The sequence below is a fragment of the Rattus norvegicus genome, chromosome 5, assembly GCF_036323735.1.
Source record: "Rattus norvegicus strain BN/NHsdMcwi chromosome 5, GRCr8, whole genome shotgun sequence".
In the NCBI taxonomy this organism is placed as follows: Eukaryota; Metazoa; Chordata; class Mammalia; order Rodentia; family Muridae; genus Rattus; species Rattus norvegicus.
In genome coordinates this window covers 46,668,790-46,683,921 of record NC_086023.1, presented here as the reverse complement: position 1 = coordinate 46,683,921, position 15,132 = coordinate 46,668,790, and positions in this window count along the sequence as shown.

Genomic DNA, 15,132 nt, shown 5'->3' with positions numbered 1-15,132 from the left:
TTATTTAGAAAAATAATTGTATCATTTGGGTATATCTGCATTTTTTAGCTTTAACTTGAAGTTGACATTCCTCAAAAGGGGGTGGGAAACTATTTCTCAACTTTTATCAAAGAAAAATAATATTTCTCAACTTTGTAGTAGGAAATGGAAGAGACAGTTATGAAGAGGTTAATTATTGCATTCAGTTTTGTTAGTTTTCCCAAGAAAATACCAATCTTATTTTGAATATATATGTCTGTAATCCAAAACAAATTGGGTGATTACTGCCCATGAAGTTAATTACACTTCCAACTAAGTAATTTGATTAGAAAATTTAATCAGGAGAGACAGATAGATTTATTCAATAAATACATACAAATAAGTTTGTGAAATGATTGTGTGGCACATAATAAAAAGATACAAGCCACACATCACAGGAAGTCCTATAAATATACATTAAAAGAAAACAAACCAAGATTATTACTGGTGGTTAGTTTGGTAATTATTATTTTAAAAGATATTCCTTAAGTAATCAATTATCTAGATAACTCTAGGTAATTAATCAGTTCCAACATTGTAAAAATTATTTTTTACTCTATGATTAGTACATACAATCACCATTTCACTTATCTAGAAAGATTGGTGATAACATTTCTACATCAACCATCAATAATTATGACCAGTTAATATCTAAGTAATGTGATTACTGCAATTTGTCAAAAATAGTATTTTTTCGTTTTTCTTTTTAAATTGTATTTATTTATTTTTCTATTTATTTGTTTATTTATACTCCAGAGTTTATTCCTCTCCTGGTCCACCCCCCCTGAGGGGAGGGTTCCACATTCCATTCCTCCTCTCTCCCCCCTCTACATCTTCACAAGAATATCCCCACCACACCCATGCCACCAGACCTCTAAACTTCCTGAGGCCTCCATTCTCTTTAGGGTTAGGTGCATCTTCTGTGACTGAACAAAGACCCTGGCGTCCTCTGCTGTATGTGTGTTGGAGGCCTCATCTCAGCTGGTGTATGCTGCCTGATTAACGATCCAGTGTCTGAGAGATCTCAGGGGTCCAGGATAATTGAAGCTGCTGATCCTCCTACAGAGTTGCCTTTCTCCTTAGCTTTCTCCACTTTTCTCCAATTCAACCATGATCTACCTCTCCATACTTCCTGCTTTCAGCCACTGCTCCAGCTTTATGCTTGTTGGCTGCTACCTTCTTCGCCACCAAAGTGTTCACAGACTTACCCTGTGAAGCTGTGAGCAAATCCCCATTTAAATGCCCTCTTTTATATGTTGTTTGGTCATGCGGTTTCACATGCACTAGCATAGCAACTAAGGCAATTGGCTTGCAAAAATTAGCAAGGTCACATGATGCACTTTACCCTTCTTTGTTGCTTTCTGTGTTTTTCATTGTCTGACTTTTAAGGCCTGTGATGGTTTGTATATGCTTGGCCTAGGGAGTGGCACTATTAGCAGGTCTGTCCTTGTTGGAGTAGGTGTGTCACTGTGGGCAAGGGCTTTAACACACTTATCCAAGCTGCCTGGAAGTCAATCTTCTACTAGAAGCCTTCAGATGAAGATGTATAACTTTCAGCTCCTTCTGCATCGTGCCTGCCTAGATGTTGCCATGATCCTACCTTGATAATAACCTCTGAACCTGTAAGCCAGCATCAATTAAATGTTTTCCATACAAGAATTGTCTTGGTCCTAGTATCAGTTCTCATCAGTAAAACTCTAACTAAGGCAGAGGTTGGTACCATGGACTGGGGTATTGCTGTGATAAGCCTGACCATGCTTTTGTTTGGAGTAATGTAGATTTGAGGGACTTTGGAAAGCAGTGGAATGTTTAAGTTGGACTGATTGGGCTATTCTAGTAGTAATATTGAAGACTTAGATGCCGAATATGATTTGAACTGTGCAGATCTGGCCCAAGAGGTTTCTGTGGAGAAGAATTTCAGAATGTGGCCTAGACACTGTGTTTGTGGTATTTTGGTGAAGAATGTGGCTGCTTTTCGCCATTGTCTGAAGAATCTACCTGAGTCTAAGGTAAAGAGATTTATATAAGTTTCACTGACAAAGAAAGTCTAAAAAAAAAGCCTATAAGAGCCTTTGATCTCTGTTTAATTCTTACGGAGAACATTTTGAACAAATGTAGCAAGCTTAGAATGGAAAAAATATAAAATATATGGTACAAGTATTAGAGGAGAACCAGGAAGTGAAATGGAACTGAATCTTACGTTCCAGGAGATAACAGATTAAGGGATTTTTGGGGCAAGATCCTACCCAGCTAAGTTTAGAACCAGGCATGGTAATACCAGAAGACAAAGTCAAGCAAATCTTTAAGTTCAAGGCCAGCCTGGAACATAGTAGGTTCCAGGTGAATAAAAGCTTAAATCCGGGCATGGTGATATATATAATCCCAGCATTACAGGATATAAAGTCATGCAGATCTCTGAGTTCAAGGTCAATCTACAGATCAAGTTCTAGGAAAGCCAAGCTCTAGCAGAGAGGGAGTCAGAAAAGAGAAAGCTGTTAATAGAATAAAGAGTGCCATGTCCCAACCCCAGAATGCAGCAGAACACTGCAGGTTCTGCTATATAGATCTGACTTTAGAGTAAAAAAATAGAAGAGATGATTGGGACAATTGATGATAGTTAGCCAGAGCTAAGAAATTAGTGGTGATTAAAAAGAGACCAACATCACTGAGGCAAAATCTTTTGGGAAGAATTTTCTGAGAGCACGAAGAATCTATGTTACAGAGATAGCCAAGGTTGCACCTTGCACTGCAGCTGTACTTGATAATGTGTCACCTAGATCATACTGGATGTCAAGGTATGAAGGAGTCGTGGAGATCAACTGAGGCTTTGCATTTTAAGAGGCCATGGAAGGCTATTGGGAAGGTACAGCCTTAGTTGTAGTTGGCAGCTCAGGACTGAACTGGTCATGCAAATGATTTGAGACTTGGTACCATAAAGAGAGCCTATGAGATGTTATTTGTGAATTCTAGTTTCATTGGAAGACCACAGCATATTGGAGATGCCAGTACCATGAGCTGATCACCAAGAATAGCAGCAGCAGTGGAGTGGATCAACCTGAGGTTAGAGTGCCACAGAAGGCAGAGCTAAAGAAGTAATGCCAACATTTTGGAGGACCCCAGAAGATCATGTGGAGATCCCAACATTGAAATTAGAATCTGTAAAATTGAAGCTGCCTTGGAGACCCCAAGGTTTTGACATGCCAGAACCATAGGATACTTCCTGACGAAGGCCGCTATCAGGGAGTGGAACTAGCCCAGGACAAGAAGTTTGTTTCAATGAACAATGATTAAAACCAATAGGAGATCTGAAAACTGTTTTGACATCAGACATGGAGACGTAGAGTTTTGCGTTTGCCCAGCTGGTTTCTTGTCTTGTTCTGAGGATTACTTATAAGTAATTGGATGGAACTCAGAAGGTTTTGAACTTTGGACTTTTAACATTTTGAGAGTGCTATAGACTATAGGGACTTTGGAAGACGGACTAAATGAACTTTTTATTATACTTTGGATAGATATGATCTCCATAATCTCATGTGTTTAAATATGTCTATGGGAGCCAGGGAGTGAAGTGGGATGGTTTATATATGCTTGGCTCTAGGAGTGGGACTATTAAGAGGTGTGGCCCTGTTAGAGTAGGTATGTCACTGTGAACATGGGCTTTAAAACCATCATCCCAGCTGCCTGAAAGTGAGTCTTCCACTAGAACTTTTCAGATAAAGATATAGAACTCTCAGTTCCTCCTGAAACATGCCTGCCTCACTGCTGCCATGCTCCTGCCATGAAGATAATGAACTGAACCTCTGAACCTATAAGCCAGCACCAATTAAATGTCCTTACAAAAAAAAAGAGTGCATTAATATAGGGGTATATAAATAAATTATTAGGGTTTGGTTTAATATCATATCAATTTTGCAGAATAATAAAAGGAGGTTCTCCTCTAATACCTATTACTCCTCTACCCGTAAGTTATGGATTAACAGTTTCATATTGTGGAGAGGGACTTTAGTCCAATCTGATAGTGGTTGGCTGGTGGTTGCTGTATTGCAATTGAGGTATAGGGTTAGCTTGCTTTAAAACCTACTTTTATTAGGTTTCTCAAATGCTTCAACCTCCTCTTCTAGCCCACCATCCAATAGGTGTGAAAAGATGTGATATATGACCAGGAGGGGACCACTTGAGATGTATTGAGGGGACCAATTTCAATCTCTGTCAGAATAGCAGCAGTCCCATTCAGTAGTGTCAGAATCCCAAACACAAATCAGTAAAACTAGAAGAAATAGCCAAGCCTCTGCCAAATCAACATGAGTCAGTAGGAGGGACCAGGACCAACATGGGCACCAGGAAATGTTCTCTTCTGTGCCTCTCTCCAAAAAGTGAAATTCAGTGATGTCAAGATGAAGACTTGAGACCAACAAAGCATTTCTAGTGTAGCTATGCAAGAGCACCTTACTATCTATTTAGTCCTATTTATACTTTCTGCAATAATCAAGTGTCTTCCCAGGATTCTTACTTCAGCAAAATGACACATGGGTCTTCCTCAGCAAAATACCATGTGAGGTTGCATCACATGATACAACCAGAAACTTCCACTTCAGGGGACACCCCATATACAATAATTGGAAATTTGTCATTCTAAGGAACTATGAATTATCTTAATCTATTAGATCTTGGCGGTTTGAATTAAGTGTTTAAGTGAATGAAATGGAATGTAATTATTTGATAGCTTTTATGGAACAAAAATTGCCAGATGTATGATTTAAGCAAAAGTTAAACAAAGATAACTCGGAAGTAGGATGATGCTAACCAGTCATGGGGAAATGGCATTTTCCCTCTACAACATAAATCAAACCTTTCTAATTGCATGTTATTTCAAATCCTGACATAAAAATGTTATGCTAGAAGTTTACTTATGTAATTAAGTTTTTCAGTAATAAAATAATATGAATTCTTGTGATGTTTAGTTGAATAATTGAACCTAAAGTAATCACAAATACTACTAGTGAGCTGTAAGTTAAATTATAGTATCCTTCATCAGTACATAATTGAATAGCTAACAAAAATAACCATCTTATAAATACTACTGGAACTGTAAAACATTTTGTTTGAGTAAATATGTTTTAACTTGTTTAATCCTGTATTTCTAGTTCAAATATTTCCATTTATGTTTCTATTTATAACTGAGAATTCAGCAACACAATAGAATAATCCAGTGTATCAAATTTCAAATGTATAAGATTCTGGGTTTTCTCATTTCTAACTCCCAGTTGAGAATAAAAAGAGATTCTATAAAAGTGTAAAGATTCCTTTTCTAGTTTAAAAAGTTTAATGAAAATGGTGGTTCTCAATGAATGATTTAATACATCCATGGTGATAAATTCTTTATGACTGCTTTCATATTTTAACTCATTGATGACAGGTATATGTTAACCAAAAAGGCATCTATATGTTTCTTCTTTGAAAAAATCATTTGAAACTTTTTTCTTATAGTAATTGTGGACTAGTTTGCTTCAAATAAACATTCAAGCTAAGATAAACTTGAAATCTTGACAGAAAAGAGTTATTTGAAGTCATCTTAAAGCTACAATAGTAGCAAAAACTTTATCCCAGAGGACAGGTTGGAATTTGTTATAACTTTTCCTTCAAAGTATGTATTGTTAAAAACAAAGATAAAAAGAAGAAAACTGTACAGGGTTTACAAAGACATAACTGCATATTTCTTAGAAAAGGAATTCCACTTAACAAAGAAACTAAGAAAAAAATTTAAAACCACCACATTTAGTAGTGACCCAAATTAATACCAGTTCATTTCTTAATTGGGTAAAAGCATCTTCTGGCATAATGTGTTTAGAAGCCAAATAATTGCATTTGAATGAAAATATCACTGAGATTAAATGTCCAATTCTTCCATTCACAGATTTATTAAAAATATCTAGCCTACTAAAATATGATGAGGTCAAATTTAGAATACAAATGCAAACAATGCCTGGAGTTGAACCTTAGGATTGTTACATAAAGTTTGTATGAGATTGTGACTAACAAGTGGATTAAAAGATTGAATGAGAATGTTTGAAAGCACAAGATGTAAGGAAATGTCTAGGAAAAAAAACAACTGAAGAGTAACATAATAAAAAATTATTAAGGGCTGGGGATTTAGCTCAGTGGTAGAGCGCTTACCTAGGAAGCGCAAGGCCCTGGGTTCGGTCCCCAGCTCCGAAAAAAAGCACCAAAAAAAATTATTAAGTACATAATAACTATATCTGATCAATTTGGAATAAGAATACATATTTTCTGTCTTTAGTTTCAGAAAACTCCAACCCAATAAATGTAAATACAACAGTTGATTTTAAGAACCAAACATTAGGCATTGATCAAGTTATTATTAGCAATGAAAATTAAGACATGTGTTACCATATTAGTAAAAGAAGCTCATAGGTAGATCACACATAGGAGTATCCACCTCACACATGCTCACAACAGTAGACACTGCCAAACATCTTGAAGGAAAATACTCATAACTCTTGTGGGGTCTATTTGAGTACTGTGATTAGTTCTGTTTGGTGAGAAAAATAAAATGTTCAAGAAGAATAATATGTACTACAACTAAAATTAAGAGCAGAAAATGAAAGCTCCTATCTTTCCCCATAACTTTACCACCACTCAAGAAAAAATTCCTATGTTCATTAAAATATAAAATGTCAAATAAAAATAAAAATGTTACAATGTAGCATCTAGTTAAAATCTGCCAAGAATGAAACAAGCATGAAAATGCAACTTATAGTCAAAAGAAAAGGAAGTAATTGAACCAGAAATGTCAAAGATTTTACATTTCAAGTTAAGAATATTTGAAAGTTATAGCAGTGTGTGGAATACATCTTCAAAAATCATAACATATGCTGGAGGGACAAACACAATTATAAAATTGTAGCATAAAATGTAGATTGACTGTGAGTTAAAAGGCAGTGGTCATAAATAAGGCCATATTAAAACGAATATTATTTTATTTTGATTAAATCACCATAAAAAAGAAGAAAATGAAAAACATCCAGGATTTAAAATATGGAGACGCTATTAATGGCTTTCTGAACAAATTCAAATATCCCAAAAATTGTAATTAATAAAACCGAATAAACGAAGAATCACCTCACAATTAAATTGTAGTACTTCACATGCTTCTTAATTTCATAAAATCATAATCTCAAGTACTAAGTTTGTCAAGAAAGCTTGAACATATAGAACAAAATTAAGGTTTGCAAGATAACAACATCACCAAAACACAAAAGCAAGAACACAGAAAAAATAATCTTATAATCCTCTCACATTTTAAAGTATATGCTTATAGGTAATAAACAAAATTTTTATCAGTCGTCATTGTAATGGAAACATTGTTTCCTTTAGAGATGAATACGTGAAAAACATGAAAACAAGAACATATACATATTTAAATATATTCTCAAATATCAAAGAAAAACATAAATACTTCTAACACATATAATTGTTTATCTTTATTCTATGAATCAATATTATATGATACTACAAGGTAAAGAAGCAACTGCAATCATCATGACTGATAGAGCTTGTTTCTGGAAATATGATTGCAGTGATGAAGGGATGAAATCACAGACAAATCATAGGAAAAACTGAAATTCGTCCGTTTACTCTGGTAGAGGATACCTACTACACAGCAGCCCAGAATCAAATCGTATTTACTATTTGCAGCAAGGAATGAGAGGTTAGCTACTCTCTATGGAGGTCTCTATAGGGAAAAAAGTTTCAGTTTGCTGTAATCCATGAAGAGGAAGCTGAAGATGCTAGGTTTTGCATATACTGTTCACATGTCATTCCCTGAACCTCACCCGGGAAAGGCTTTTTCATTCCACATGGGCATGAAGCATAAGAACTTTTGACAATAATATACACTTACTCATTACTTCTTTCCTTCCTTCCTGTTGGCTCTGGCTTCCTATACCCTCCTCAAACAACATCAACAAATGAAAAGAGGAGATCATTTTCCCTAATCAACTTAAGCATAGTAATTTTCACCCAAATACAAATTTAATTAAAGAACACACTAAGATCATGTGCTGTGATGTAGCTGGAATCCAGTCAGAGATGAAAGTGTGAGGTATTTCAGAGTGGGCAAGTCAGATGACCTCACCACCAACTGCCTCTGAATTTTCAGAACTGCCCTTTTACTGCGTCTCATATATTGAACTTACCTGGGGTATTACCATAAAACCAAGCCTGCCCATACCAGGCTCACACTCCCAACCAATCTTTGGATTAGTAGTTTGCACACTATAAAGTATGAACTTGGTCCTCCATTCCTGACAGTCATTCTTTGTGCTCTTACTATTGATTATGCTGTCTGATGTGCTATCCATTTTATTAAACATTTTTTCCAGTATGTTTTTGGTTCATTATCAATGTTTCAGTTTCCTTGCCAAATGTTTCCTTCACATTTTAGACTACGTTCTTCAACTTAATAACTTCTTCATTACCTTTGGAGATGACTTTGTCAAGATCTTGCATTGATTTTTTTGGGCGGGGAAGGACCTTCTTTATGTCTTTTGATTCCAGGGTTTGTGGAATTCAAAAAGTTAAGAATGGGTCGTAGATAATAAATAGATATTTGTTGTATTTTTTCATATTTTGCATATCTGTTTAATAGATTTGTGTCAGCTTTATTTTTCCTTTCTCTAAAACTATTTGGTTGTTTTGCTTCTCATGAGTCCTCCCAGAGGGATGTCTTAACTGCAGGACACGTTTCCTACAGATGTTTATGAGTACACAGTAGAGCTCCCTACTACAACCTAACTGGCAGTAATGGGTTATGGAGAACTCTTTGCATTATACTCTGCTTATTAGTTTGGTTTTGGTTTCGATCAGTGTTGCTAGAGTACTGACTGTGAAAGTTGGGGTTTATAGGTTTCTTTCAACTAGCCGTGTCAGCATTTACATGGTGAAATAAATAAGAAATAGGGAAAGGAAGGGGAAATGAATACAGTGTGTCTGAGAAGGAAGGTTGTTCTATAGGAAGTATAAGGGGTAGTGATTATAGATGGAGAAATATGGAAAAGAAGAATTCTGTGAATACAGGTCATTGTGGGACAATTCTGAAGGTCTATTATGGAAGACTAAAAGAAAAACTTAGGTTAACAGGTAATATACCAACATGCAAGTAGTTGTATAAAAAAGAATAATAAGAATAATTAAAGTCCTATAATGCTACAGAAAATGATATTCAAAGAGAAATGAAAACAAGAAAGAGAATATGGGTTGAAAACAGAAATGTAAACCAACCATCTACCAAGCTAGCAGAGCAAATCAAAGCCCACAACAACAAAAATAATCCATAAAGATAAAAATTGAACACATGAAAGAAAATAACAGAAAGAAGTAAAAGAAATTAAAAATATTCTGATAACCCCATTACAATTAGGACTCCCATTTAGTCTTTCAAAATCTATTTTTCTGAGGCCCTGAGATGCTCAATGTCCCAAGTGTAATAAATACATCTAGGGCACCCAGTGAAGCTTTGTGAGGGAGATGGCAGAAGTGACCTGGTGTTACCTTGGTGATGCAGTTATGTGGAAAAGGGCCCAAAACAATGTGTGAATACACAAGTTTATCATCAGGGCAAGTAGTTGAAATGAAAAGCCCAGTCCTGATCTGAATTTGAGGACAACGTAGTTTTAAATACCTTCTCCTGGTGGCTAAGTTTGACTTTTTCTTCTGTCTTTTGGAATCAGTACATCGGCTACATTTTTTTAAGAGATATTTGTTTGTTTATTTGTTTGTGTGTTTGTTTTGGTTCTTTAAATACTAGATGTCATTCTTCTGTGAACTGTGCATCCATCAAATATTTTGTTCCATTTGTTTAGCTGTATCTTCAGTTGAAACATTATTTACCTTGATGTACAAAGATTTTTTTTTTGTTATTGAAGGTATTGCTTTGTTTTGTTTTTGTAAGTTCAAGCATTGCTATTTGTCAAATCTTGTATTTTGTGGGATTTTTGTTGTTGTGATTTTTGGTTTGTTTGTTTTGTGGAAGTTTTGGGTTTGTATGTTTCTGTTCCTGAGCTTCTGGAGTCTTTTACAGAAAGTACTTGCCTATAATGAATGTAAATAACAGTTATGAACTGAAGAAAACACACACACACACACAATCCATGAAAAAAATTAACTCATAGTGAACTTAAATATTTATTCAGAAAATATGAGCACCTGGAGGCAATCTTAGTAAAATCAGTTTCAGAATAATAGTCACATGATTTTGCTCATCTGAATATTCTAGATTTTATATATGTACATAAAATCATTTAATTTTATGCAGCACAAAGTAGAAGTGGGATCATCAGGAAAGAAAGGGGCTTGTGGGGATGGGGACATGGTAAAAGGTGAAGGGTGGTGATAATAGTCATAGTATCCATGTAAGAAAATGGGTTATTCAAAATATTACTTTGAACAATGAACCTATCCAAAACAGGAAAAGAAAGGTTTTGAAGCTATAAAATGACATGGAGACTACTTTAAGGGGTCTGATGATGTTAAAAGGCTATTCTGACACAAAAATCATGATAATCTTAAACATTAAAAACTATGAGGACCAAAATAGTGGTCACCAAGATTGTTGGCATATAACTTGTAGCCTCTGTCATCCCCCAGAACTCCATCTTGGTATCTTTGTTCATATGCACAGAAGCAGCCAAGAACACCATTACCCAAACCAAAGTAAACATCATATTATCAGAGTCTAGGCAGTGGCTAGCCCCACTTGCTGCCCGCAAAATGTATTTTCCTTAGAAAATAATGATTTCATTATTTTAATAGAAGGAACACTGCTGGAAACTCAGGCTAATCTGGGCCTGGCAGAACTCCCTCACTGCCCAAATTGAAGATGGTGGGAAGTGATGTCAGTTATAATCATGTTTCCTTCTTCATGTGACTTCAGTAGCATTTGTAGTATAGATGATTCCCAATGTGTGAGTCATTTAGTTTATTTGTACAGTATTTAAATATTTGTTCATGACAATCTTGTTTTAGAGCCTAAGTTTCTTATAATAATTTTTATGAGAATGGCAAGCAAACTGTCATTAAGAGTCACAGAGAGCAGGGGCACGCAAGTGTATTCTTTGTTATTGAAAATTTACCCCAGGACTAAAACACCAATTAAAGAGTACACATGGATCAACCCTTGGCTCCATCCACATATGTAGCAAAGGACGACCTTGTCAGGCATCAATGGGAAGAGAAGCCCTTGTTCTTTTGAAGGTTGGGTTCTCCAGTGTGGAGGAATGCCAGGGTGGGGAGGTAGAAGGGAGTGGATGGGTGAGTGGGTGGGTGGGGAAGTACCCTTATAGAAGCAAGAGGAGGAAGAGATAGGGAGTTCTAGAAGGGAAACCAGAAAGGGGAATAACAGTAGAAATGTAAATAAAGAAAATATCCAAGAAGAGAAAAGAAAATGAGAAAAAGAAAAGAAAATGTACCCTAAAACTTAAATTTAATCATTTAAAGGCCTGATCATAGTTCATATTTTAAGTATAATGACTACATTATGTACAAAATTTCATGCTGCTGTTTTTTTTAAATACATGTAGTGTGTGTGTGTGTGTGTGTGTGTGTGTGCGTGTATGTGCGTGCGTTGTGTGTGTATTTGCTTTCGTGAATTTATATGCACTTTCTACATGCAGTAACTCATGGAGGCCAGTGTAGGGTTTACTAGACCTGACGTTAGTGAAGTTGGTCTACCATATGGGAGCTAGAGAACAAACTTCTCCAAGAGGAGTAAGTGGTCATAAGCACTGAGACTGAACTTTCACTCCAACTTGCCCCTTCTCCTCACCACCCATGTCATTACTTATATAAATTAAACAACTCAGTATTTGAAAATTGATTGAAGGATTCATTGTGCCTTTTTCTTATATACAATTTGGAACTATTGAATAATTTTTCTATGTGAGATATTTTATGTTGCTTTATAAAATTAGAAAATAAATTAGCATGGCACAGGCTTTTATATTCTCAGAAACCAAAGTGTAAAGGGAAAGTTTAACAAAACCCAGAAAACATATATTAAAAAATACAATTATGTGGGCTCAATGGGTTATATTTAGGAATAGATGCATATACAGATATTTATACAATAGAGATTAGTGGGAAAAAGATCCCATACATTTGAAAGGCTGCAAGTCGGAACATACAGGAAAGTTTGGAGGAAACAAATGGAAGGGAGAATGTAATTATACTATAATATCAAAAGAATTTAGGAAGTAAAAAGACTACATTAGAGTATTTAGCTGATGGCATCGGATATGCCAACACATTGTCTACATTTCACAGTTTGCTCAGTATAATGCTTTTATTTCACAAAAGCTGTTTCAGTGCCACTGACACCTTTTCTCTGGTGTAGTTTCATGCACATAACATCTCCATTATATACTGTGTACCTACTGAAGCACAAAACCTGGAAGAGTTCTGAGGGCTTCTCTAATAACTTTTCTAGCACCCAATTCCTGCTCTCAAATTCTTTCTTTTCCAGAGCTTTTCTGTTACTTAATACTCAGTTCCATTCTTGTCCAATAATTCCTTTAAGCATGATTTTCTGAAGCTTGGATTTCACCCTTAAAAAAAATTACGAACATGTTTTCTGTCAAGGACATTTTTTCATATCCAAGGCTACTAAGAAAACAGTATGCTGTATTATATAGCAAATAAAAAAACAGCTCCTAACTTCAAAATCTTCAGATGTGCATATATAACCTGGAGTAACAGCAGATACCAGACAAATACACAGATACTGTTAGGGAGAAAGAACAGTAGAACGGGAATAGGAGGATAATAGTGTTTTAAAGATGAGGTGTGGAAAAAAGGATGGATTTAATTGAAAATTTGGACTGGAAGTTAACACAGAAAGAGATGGAGGTCAAAATAACAGGAAACATGTCTGAAAAAACCATAATCAATAATAATAATAATAATAATAATAATAATTACATATGTTCATTTTATGCATACTTTATTTAAATATAATTTCACCAGATAGGATAGCAATAACTCCTGCACAAGATCAATAGACAAATAAAAATTCTCTCCTATTGAGATTTTGGTTAGGGGACTACAAAACACTAAAAACCTTGATGTTTGTTAAATTACCATTTGTAAAGAAGTTCCTATTGCTGATAATAGTATACATATCAGACATATGAATAATGAATCTGTGATGATTGTCACCATAAAGTCGTCTCCCCAAGGTCTGCTCTTCATAATAACAGAAAGTCCCATGTAGAAATCCAAGGCAGGAAAGCAATCAACAAATGCATTTATATGAGCCTGAAAATCAAAACTGTGCTCATTTTATGGCAATAACCAAGAAGTTTCTAGTACTTAAGTCCTGCTCAAGAAATCACACCTAGCACTGGCAATCTAGTTAACTCCTAAGAACTAACGATGCCATGAATCTTAAAACAGTACCTACAAATGCCACTTTACCAAGCCACTATAATTCTTGTTTTCATTCTAAACATTTCCCCTACATTTACAGATAAGAGTATTTCTCAGTCCTCACTTAAAAAAAAAACATTTTTGTCTAATGTCATGCCTGTTGGGTCCTGGGAAAGTGCTTCCTGACAGGAGCCTGGTACAGCTGTCCCTTGAGAGACTGTGCCATACCCTGACCAATACAGATGCAGATGCACACAGCCAATCATCGGACTAAGCATGGGGACCCCAATAGAGGAGCTACGGGAAGGACTGAAGGAGCTGAAAGCGTTTGCAAACCCACAGGAAGAATAGCAATATGAACCAAGCAGATACCCCGGATCCCCCACAGACTAAATCATCAACCAAAGAATACACATGGAGGGATCCATGGCTCTAGCTGCATATGTAGCAGAGGAATGGAAGGGGAGCCCCTTGGTGGAGACTTGAGGACCCAGTGTAGGGAATTCTAGGGCACTTAGGTGGGAGCAGGTGGGTGGGTGGTGGAGTACTTTCATTGAAGCAGAGGGACAGGGGAGAGGACAGGAGGTTTAACTGGAAAGAGGGAAAACACTTAAAATATATATTAAAATAACCAATAAATATAGAATTATTTTTTCAAAACACAAGAAACTAATGGTAACAGGTCATTGGATGGTGTCCAACCCTACCTGATACAGCTACAACATCTGTACATAGGACTCAGATAACATTTCCAAAGAAGAAAGGAAAAGATTTTAAGAATCAGGTGAACAGAATGTCTACTGTGAGATTGTCTACTTGAAATGACAGGGACGTTACACTGATTATACCACAACAAGATGACTCCCAAAATAAGACCAGAACAATTAGGACATCGATAGACATACTAATATTGAAAGGGCAATCTCCAGAGGTCTATACCCTACAAAAAGAACTAAAGGTAGCTAAATAATTAAAATTGGAGAAACAAACTTCCAGAAGAAAGAGCCCCCAAATGGCTACCCGATCCCAAGTAGTCAGAGGTCATATACATTCAAGTAATATTATGTGAAGAAAAGGTAGTCAGTGAAAGAGAAATAAGTGTACATTAAAGCTGCTAGAGCAAGTAAATGAAAAGGGAAAGATGATTGAATTATATCCATATTTAAAAAACTGAAAATTAGGTAAATACATACAGTATTTTTCTCACCTTATGGTATCATGGTCAAATTATCTATTCAAAAATAAATTTTGTTTTCAGAAAATAAGCATTTAAAATAGTTCAGTTTGAAGTGACCAACAAACTTGGTAATTAGTACTCTATTTTACCTTTAAATAATTACTAACATAAAAATTGAGAGAAATATTGAATAAATATGTAAACAAACATATACAGTAGAGTTATAACTTCCATTTTTCTCCTGTTCCATAACCCATCATCACCCATTTATTTCATTTCCTATGTCCTTACTGGATAAATTTATAGCAATATTAAATCATTTCAGTCTGGCATGTTAAATTACCATTTAAATGTTCTTAATTTTTACTAAGTATTAGTATACCATTAAAATATTATAATTTTTAATATTTAAAAATTAACTCTACTTTTATAAGCATTAATTTATAAAGAAAATTTAGATTATATTTCGTTCATCATTATAGTAATGAGTGAAAATG